General features: G+C 44.6%; 1 pseudogene across 1 annotated transcript in view; it reads right to left on the bottom strand.

Moving 5' to 3' along the window:
• Positions 1–6,747, bottom strand: part of LOC308318650 (all trans-polyprenyl-diphosphate synthase PDSS2-like) — a 19,814-nt pseudogene extending 13,067 nt beyond the window's left edge. Inside the window, exon 1 of the transcript in view lies at positions 6,687–6,747. The product of the transcript in view is annotated as an all trans-polyprenyl-diphosphate synthase PDSS2-like (transcript). The remainder of the gene's footprint in view (positions 1–6,686) is intronic.
• Positions 6,748–9,529: the final 2,782 nt, after the last annotated feature.

The raw sequence follows: 9,529 nt of genomic DNA, 5'->3' as shown, positions 1-9,529 counted from the left end.
CACTCCCTCCTCCTCCTCGTCTTTCAGCAGCAGCTGCCTCTCTCCTTTCTCCCTGGGTCAAACCACCTCTTCCTCCCTGTGTGTGTGTGTGTGTGTGTGTGTGTGTGTGTGTGTGTGTGTCTGTGGTGCACCTCAGAAGTCACATGTCAGTGCACTGCTCTGTTTTTAGAGGATTGACCTTTGACACTTGCTGTTTGCAGTTGTGTGAATGTGAGTCATGATGGGAGGGTGGTTTTTCTGTTAAGCTGCTCATGGTGGTTGATTCATGGAAGAACGAACATAAGACACATGCTGTATATTTGCACACATACAGAATGTGTGTCCAAATGAACATGCATGTATTGTAAAACGCCTAACACACAGCCTGGACCATTGCCTTCCCTATTATCCCAGCTGTTCATGGTTCCATGCTGCTACACCAAACAATATTAGCAGTCTGTGTTCACGTGTGTGTGTGCGTGCGTGTGTGTGTGTGTGTGTGTGTGTGTGTGTGTGTGTGTGTGTGTGTGTGTGTGTGTGTGTGTGTGTGTGCGCGTAAGCATTTCATCCAAGTTTCCAGCCTTAAATGTAAAAACGTATGCCTTCTACCAGGGCAACATTAATTTGCATACTCTATGCATGTGACGAAGATGCGCAAATCTGTACAGTAGGCCTATAGTATGTTGTTAGACACGTGCACTTAAACATTGTGTCGGTATGGTAAAATGACAGAATATACTGTATGTCATGGCAGGGTTGCGCTGATTAGAAATGCATTCATTAGAATACACCACTGTAAGTATTTGTGTTGACAATGGTTTTTAAATTGTTTATCACGTGTTATATAATAATATTGGATTGTAAAGATGTCGGCGTAATGTCATTACCGGAATTGTTTGAGTAATGGAAGGCAAAGAGTTACCGGAACAAAAACTGTCGTACAGCATTGGCAGAAAATAAATGACATGGAACTGCATTACACGCTGTTACATAGTATTCTTCTTCACAGCATGATCAAGTACCAGGACAGGACAATGTGCATTACATTCACCTGTTCACACACATATTCACCAGGACAGGACAATGTGCATTACATTCACCTGTTCACACACATATTCACCAGGACAGGACAATGTGCATTACATTCACCTGTTCACACACATATTCACCAGGACAGGACAATGTGCATTACATTCACCTGTTCACACACATATTCACCAGGACAGGACAATGTGCATTACATTCACCTGTTCACACACATATTCACCAGGACAGGACAATGTGCATTACATTCACCTGTTCACACACATTCACCAGGACAGGACAATGTGCATTACATTCACCTGTTCACACACATATTCACCAGGACAGGACAATGTGCATTACATTCACCTGTTCACACACATATTCACCAGGACAGGACAATGTGCATTACATTCACCTGTTCACACACATATTCACACAGTACCAATGGACCACCAGGAGCAGTCAAGTGTCTTATAGCTCATCAACACTTTGACATGAAGCCAAAAGGAGCTGGGGATCAAACTAGGAACATTCTGATTCCAAGACGGCCACCTACCTCCTTAACCCATTCTGACCTGAGATCAGATTAAAAAAATGTCTTCCTGAAAAAGCTATGTTTCTATGTCAGTCGTTCTTTGATTTTTCAAAAATAGCAGACCTACAATTTGAAGACGTGTCACGTAGAGCATGATAAGTCAATATAAACGTATATGACCACAAACATATAAAATGCTTCCTCTCATTCAGGACAGGAGCATTCTCTACTGTCTACTCAGCTGGAGAATCCATCACTCTCTCACACACACACACACACACACACACACACACACCGTATGTGGTATGACTGCACATACACATACATACAGAATCACATCTGTTCAAACACTCCCCCTCCACGGTATACTAAGTGAAAATCAAGAGACGTTTTGATCAGAGAGAATTACAACTGCAGAGGGACGGGGAGAAAAACAGACAGGCAGAGGTGGAGCTCGGGAGAGAGGTGAAGAAAGAGTGGAAAGTGGGAAGGAAAACAGAAAGACATGCAGAGGAAAAGGGGAAATAAAACAACCGAGATAGATGGATGACAGAGGAATTAAAAGAGGGGGGGGTCAAAGGCGGTGGCATGCTGCTATGGTATATACACAGATGGGGAGTTTAGCCAGATTTATACTTTGGCGTGATATGGTGTCACGCGCTACAAATAGCAGACGTGCAACCTCACAGAGGCGTTGCGCTACAGCGAATTCTGAGCTTGTAGATCCACTATTTTGGACATGTGACGAAGTCTAGCTCAGCATTTTTGTTCTAGAGAGAGAGGTGGAGGGAGCCAGAGTCTGTTCTAGAGAGAGAGGTGGAGGGAGCCAGAGTCTGTTCTAGAGAGAGAGGTGGAGGGAGCCAGAGTCTGTTCTAGAGAGAGAGGTGGAGGGAGCCAGAGTCTGTTCTAGAGAGAGAGGTGGAGGGAGCCAGAGTCTGTTCTAGAGAGAGAGGTGGAGGGAGCCAGAGTCTGTTCTAGAGAGAGAGGTGGAGGGAGCCAGAGTCTGTTCTAGAGAGAGAGGTGGAGGGAGCCAGAGTCTGTTCTAGAGAGAGAGGTGGAGGGAGCCAGAGTCTGTTCTAGAGAGAGAGGTGGAGGGAGCCAGAGTCTGTTCTAGAGAGAGAGGTGGAGGGAGCCAGAGTCTGTTCTAGAGAGAGAGGTGGAGGGAGCCAGAGTCTGTTCTAGAGAGAGAGGTGGAGGGAGCCAGAGTCTGTTCTAGAGAGAGAGGTGGAGGGAGCCAGAGTCTGTTCTAGAGAGAGAGGTGGAGGGAGCCAGAGTCTGTTCTAGAGAGAGAGGTGGAGGGAGCCAGAGTCTGTTCTAGAGAGAGAGGTGGAGGGAGCCAGAGTCTGTTCTAGAGAGAGAGGTGGAGGGAGCCAGAGTCTCATCCGTCAGCAGAACCTGATCTGTTAGCGGCGCCGCCCTGTCATTTCCCCTGCACTGTGGCTGCTGCTAATCCACTCCCATAACCTCCATAATGCTGCCTTCTCACCCACAACAACAGCCTCCCAAGAAGGTTGGGAAGAGAAGGGAAGGGTGGAGGTGAGGGTGGAAGGATGGAAGGCAGAGCAGGATGTCCAAATTCTGCCTTTCATTTGTTACAATACATTCTTTTTTTGCACTGATTTGTATTGAAGGTTTTAACACCTTTTGAGGGCACAAGCCCCTCTCTTATGCCCAGCGTTGTGTGTGTGTGTGTGTGTGTGTGTGTGTGTGTGTGTGTGTGTGTGTGTGTGTACCACGGAATGTGATGATTTGATTGGCTGAGCACGGAATGTGATGATGTATGATGATAAGAGCGCTCCTCATTTCACATGAGCGAACTTCTTTTTGCTATTCAGAATGAGTTATATACTGACAATGACTAAAAATAATGCTGCGTTAATTAACAGAACAGAACATACAAGTCTGACTAAACACTAAAGTAGCATATTGCTTGATAATACTATGGCTTCCATTTGTAATGTGATAACCTGATTAAGATAGGAGGAGATACCGTGATATTAGCTTGATATCTTGACGTTACCTTGACAATCTGTCTGGCCCTGCACCAGTTTACTATATCACTAGCCGCCAGTTGCAGCACCTCACGCACTAAGTTCAAACTTAGCCTATATTATAGCTTTTAAATTTATTATGGCTTTTAAAGTGCAAGCCCTTTAAGCTATATAAATCGGCTAAGTTTGAACATAAGTAATTTGTCACTGTGACTGGATTGATATTCAAATGTATTTTGCGCTGTGTATGACCTGTTATATAGGCATAATGTATTTGAAAAATACAAATACATCTAATCAAAATCAAAAGACACCTGCAACCACAGACAGTATTCCAGAGGGAATGAGGGTGGAATAAAGCAGGAGGGGAAACTAAAGGTATTGGAGGGAAACGGAAGGATAGACGAACTGAGGGCGGATGGAGGAGGGGAAGGAAGAGGAGGAAGAGCTAGGAAGTAATTATGATGAAAACAAATAGAAAGATGAAAGGAAAGAATATGGTGGGAGACTGTAGGATGTGTGCGTGCATGCGTGCGTGCGTGCGTACAAATGTGGGTGTGCAGAGAGATGCGGTTACTTATTCCCATATAGTACTGATTGACATGCATATTGTATCATGAAGACATTTGCCATGATTCTGTGAATGTAACCTTAACTGTACCATTAATATTTGTGTCCTTGTATGCCCTCCTTGACTCTTTTATGTGGACATGCACTGAAAATAAAATGTGTGTGTGTGTGTGTGTGTGTGTGTGTGTGTGTGTGTGTGTGTGTGTGTGTGTGTGTGTGTGTGTGTGTGCGTGCGTGCATGCAAACTATTATAAAGCTCTATGTTCATCTGACACATTCCAGTCCTGGCTGTACCCATAATGCACTAGCGGCAGGGCCCTCCTCCCTCGTTGACCAGTACTCATGGTAAAAGTGGCTGTGTGTGTGTGTGTGTGTGTGTGTGTGTGTGTGTGTGTGTGTGTGTGTGTGTGTGTGTGTGTGTGTGTGTGTGTGTGTGTGTGTGTGTGTGTGTGTGGACCATATTTGTTTTGGGTGGGTCATCTTTCCTTAATGAAACCCAGAGGGCTGGAGAGCCCTGCAGCACGGGGCAGGGATGTTGTCGGGGCCAATTGGTTTTTGTGGGTGTCTTTAAAATACCATAGGAGGAAATGGGCGACACTCAATACTGTGGCTAGCTGCCTCTATGCAGACTCTCCACAAAGACTCTCACACTGTCCAAGCTATGCAGCCAACAGTCACCTGCTGTCCTGCACTCCTTTTCTTTTGTTTGTTTTCCCCACAGCTGACGGTGAGAGCACTGAAGCTGATATTTATAAACAGAATTGGATGACCAATATGTATTCCACTATATCACATGCCGTGTATTCCTGTTCATTTTGCTCCTACACTGATAGTATAGGTATTGTGCACGAGCCTCATGCGTGCATGTGTGTCCATGATTTTTCTATTTTTTTCTCTCTCTCCCTCTCTCTTCCAGCCAATCAGATTTTTATTCCTAAACCTTTTATTCCCCTCTTCTTTATCGTCCCACCGTGAGCTATTGTAGCTGCTGGCAGACAGAAGGAATGTGCACTCAGTGTTTTTGCATGCGTGCGTGCATGCGTGCGTGCATGCGTGCGTGCGTGTGAGAGTGTTTGTGCGCATGCGCGCGTGCGTGTGTGTGTGTGTGTGTGTGTGTGTGAGAGTGTGAGTTTGTGTGAGACGTGTGCATGCATGCATGCGTGTGCTGGGATAGCTTAACTGATTTGACTTTTGGTCAAGTGTTTTATGGATTACCCAAGTGTTGCAAATGGTCTGTGTTTGCAGCCGTGTGTGTGTGTGTGTGTGTGTGTGTGTGTGTGTGTGTGTGTCTGTGCGTGTGCGTGTGTGCGTGTGTGTGACAGCAAAGAGGAAGAGATAGAGCATAAAGACAGACTCACGACTAGACAGAGAGCACACGTGGCCAGAGCTCACCAGAGTGATGAAGAGACTTACGGAAAGTTGCCTCTGTTACGTTCAACGTAAGCAATTTATGATGTTCTGTTAATAGGCATCACCACTGCAGTCTAGACTGTTTGCATACTTGGTCCACACTATTTCACAAAAATAAACACAGACACAATATATCAAAAACATAGCGGTAAATCCAACAAAGTCCTTGCCTGGCCAAGGTCAGAAATAGGGATAATTAACAACTTTTAAACTACTGTAGCTGTAGCATTTTGCTACATATAGACTGCAGCAGCACACGATTTAGTGGTTCCCGAACCATTTTCAACCCTGAATCATCTCAATCATGTCAGTTGTACTTGCACTGTAAAACCCTTAATGGTGCGACTCAAGACAAGTAATATAGGACCCAAAATGCTGAACAGACAGGCAGGAGCAGAGAACGTCCAATTAAAGTATTTATTTTACTGAAAACACTAGGTGAACATAACGGGAACAGAACACCATAACAACATCTATAGTCAAGCAGGGAACATAAGGAACTGAGGGTTTAAGTAGACACAGGGATCACAATACACAGGTGAACAGAACAAACAATCAACACTGGGATTGGCTAGGAGACTAACAGGACACAGGTGGAGAAAACTAGTAAACACAAGGAGGTAATAAGACAAGACAGGCAAACATAACTAGGCAGAACAGGAAACACTACTAGGGCATCACTACATAATATACTACACAGTATACAGATTATAGTTCATGACAATACAGTTCGTGTCAGTTTTGGTCTATATTTACACTCTAGTTAAATGAAGGTTTTTACTCTGTAAAGACGCACCACCAGCAGGCATTGGCTTGCTTATATTATTGCATCTTGACCCACAGTTTGACAAACTGTAGAGTAGTAGGCTACGTAAGAGGGATACATTAAATTAAATTAAATTATCTGCCATTACAGTGCCAGCGGTACAGTTGAGCACGCATCTCCATACCCTCTACCAGGGAGCCTTGACAGTGGTCAAAGGATTAGTAGAGATCAAACACGTTGTCTAACCGGGGAGGACAGACCAAAATTCAATTAGCCCTGTGTATATAATCATCGGCTGACTGCATGGGCCAGGAGAGGCCTCTCACACCACAAGACATTATCAACTACACGGAACTATACTGTTCTGTTCCTCTTAAGCCTGATATATGTACAGTACACCGTTGTGTACCAGTAGCTGGTCGACAAGTGACGCTGACGATCCCACCAGAAGGACACAACCTGTTGTCCATGGCGATCTCACAGTGCCGCACTTGTGTTGAGTATGTCTGCGGTTTTGTCAATATGAAATCTTAACAGCAATGAACAGCAAGCTTGTGCTGTCGAGCATCAGCCAGTTCCACTCTCTGCTCTCTCTCAGGCAGAGAGAAAACCAATACATGATCCTCGCATGATTCAGTATGTCTCTGTCTCCAACCAAAGACAAATAGGGTGTCTGGCAGCAGGTCCATAGTGAGGATTGCTGTTGTGGTGCAGTGAGTTTCTGTTGGCAGAGACGCTGGACGTTTCTCTGAGAGCAGACGTGGTTTCCTCCCTCTTGTCTGAAACATGTGTTTCTGAGAAAAAGGGCTCAACTAACTCAGCCCAATCGTTTTTGGAAAAGCATGAGGCCATGTGGGCTGAAGCATGGCGATAGATTAAGCAAGCATTCAGGAAGAATTAAATGTCTGTAACGTGTAACCCCAAAATAATCTGAATTAGCTTTCCTTTCCCGTCCCCGTTTCTGGTTCAACTCATGTTCCTCTGTGCTTACATCTTCTAGTTTCCTTTGCATGGCTAGACCTAGCCACTGTTTTACATTAGAAGTACTGTGTATCTTCTCATGAAAACACTGGAAAATCTGAAAACAGAGGATATATAGGCCTGTGGCACCTCCACCATGGCCAATAGTCCTGCCACCACCCCACCCACACACAGCATTCAAATTTTACACATGCGTTCCACACCACCACAGGGAGTGCAGTGCCCTGCAGTGTCGAGTCCGTCGGACCCATGGTTGTCCAGAAAAAGCACAAAAGTCTCTGCCCGGGCTCCGGACAGGGCCTAAATCCAGATCACCCCTAGATCTCCATATATGGAGCTGGCCTGTTCTGACATCACACTGTTGTTCTGACATCACAATGTCTCTATCTGCATAGACTGACAAAGAACTCTATATATGGGCATAAAAGGGACACAGACATCATAACTGGGTCTGGGTGGGGCATGCATTTCCAACTTGCAGGTTCCAAGTAGGACAGTACTCTGGTTAGCTGAACCACAACATTAAAGTAACATCTTTTCAACCATACAGTATGTTTCTTCATATGGTCCTCACTATAATGCTCACTAAAAGATGGTAACATTTGTGTCTACTATACCTCTGTATCACAGACAGGGTATGAATAACTCAAAATGTTGTAGGCTACTCTGTGTGTGTGCATGTGCTGTTGATGATAACGTCATAAGCGGATACATTTCAACGCTGTCAACAGCAAGTCTCTGAGTAGACGGGAATGTTTCAGTCTTTATTGAGCATTGGTGAGGGGATGTGTTTGAAAAAAAGTGAAATGTTCCTTTAAGAAGCCTCTGCTCAGGCTTACATTGGACTGCATGTCACATTATGGGACAGGGGCCCAATGATCCAATCATATTTGGGCAGGGACTATGTGGTCCTTTACTAGTGTAAACATGTCCTCATTGATCCTCAGAGACATACAGTACACACACAGGGTGGTACTGGTTGTGATTATGAGTTCTGGGCGGGTGGACCAGCTAGTGCACATCAACTCAATCTGAGGAAAAGTTTTGTCACATAATTTGAGCACCATTTGAGAACACAGTGACACGTGTTCATAAAACATACCCATTTATACAAGGTTCTGAACCACATTGTAGACTAAACAGTTTTAGATACTCATGGGTGGGGTGATACTGTGGTCCCATGGACCATGCCCCTCATTGTCAGGGAGGAGACACTGGGTTTCATGCTGGTCCCAGGGAAGACTCAACGAGTACATTCCATCATGATCACCAAAATCGACTATGCAGATGACCCAGCAGAGAAAGGAAGGGCAGTAGAATTGTAGGCTACTATAGATTGGCCTCAAACTCAATGCCAAGAAAACTAATGTAATGGCATTCAACATGGAGGACAGAAGCATTGACTTAAAGGTGATATAGGCAGGTTTTCAGCCAAAAATCAAAATATTTATCTATCTATATTTGTGGCCTTATTCCCTCTATCTTCCCCTATATTTTGATGCTGAGCTGCTGCCCTGTAGACATACACTCTCCCTTTGTCTCCCTCTATGTGTTTGTATCTGTTTATATCCACTGTTGTTTATGTGTCGGGACGGAATAAAGTGTGTTGGGAGGAGGGTCTGTGTGGGGGGTGACGCGGAGTCTTAGCCAATCACAGCGCGAGGGTGTGACTGTGTGTTCGACCCAGCAGTATTATAATGAAAACGCAATGCGATTTCATTGCAAGTATAATATTATCCCCATATCTTAGTTTCACCATTGTTCATGTGAAATAGTATGTTTATGATGTAATATGTAAGCCTGTTGAAATTATGAGAATCGCTATGTATAGCGCATGGTTGGGTGGTCCGGCCGGCTTGAAGCTTGCATTCAACCCGTGCTCGCCAACGGTGACAAGCCGTCGCTGATCATAGCGATTTTTCTTCATTGCAATGAATAACCGTGGACAAAGTAGTTCACATGAACGATGCTGTAGTGGCTGGGGCATTTGAGGGGCAATATGTTTTATATGCACGATTACAAATGAAAGATAATTGAATTGAGAGCCAGTGAGTCTGCTCCACTACTTCCTACTTCCTCATTTGCGGGACTCGTCGTGTCAGTCTTTTGATATTGTGATTACGCTACAGTTACCCTTAAAAAAACATGTCAACTCAATGTCATTGTTGTAACTATGATATCGATAGAAATTCATATTTTTTTAATGTCATATTTAGCCATACGAGCGCAATATCCATAGCGTCCCTCCCAGCAGCAACAACAACCCCATAG

This window comes from Protomyctophum bolini (genome assembly GCF_963924005.1).
Source record: "Protomyctophum bolini genome assembly, chromosome: 7".
NCBI lineage: Eukaryota > Metazoa > Chordata > Actinopteri > Myctophiformes > Myctophidae > Protomyctophum > Protomyctophum bolini.
The sequence above is the reverse complement of the archived record's forward strand: the minus strand, read 5'-3'. Positions and strand labels throughout refer to the sequence as shown.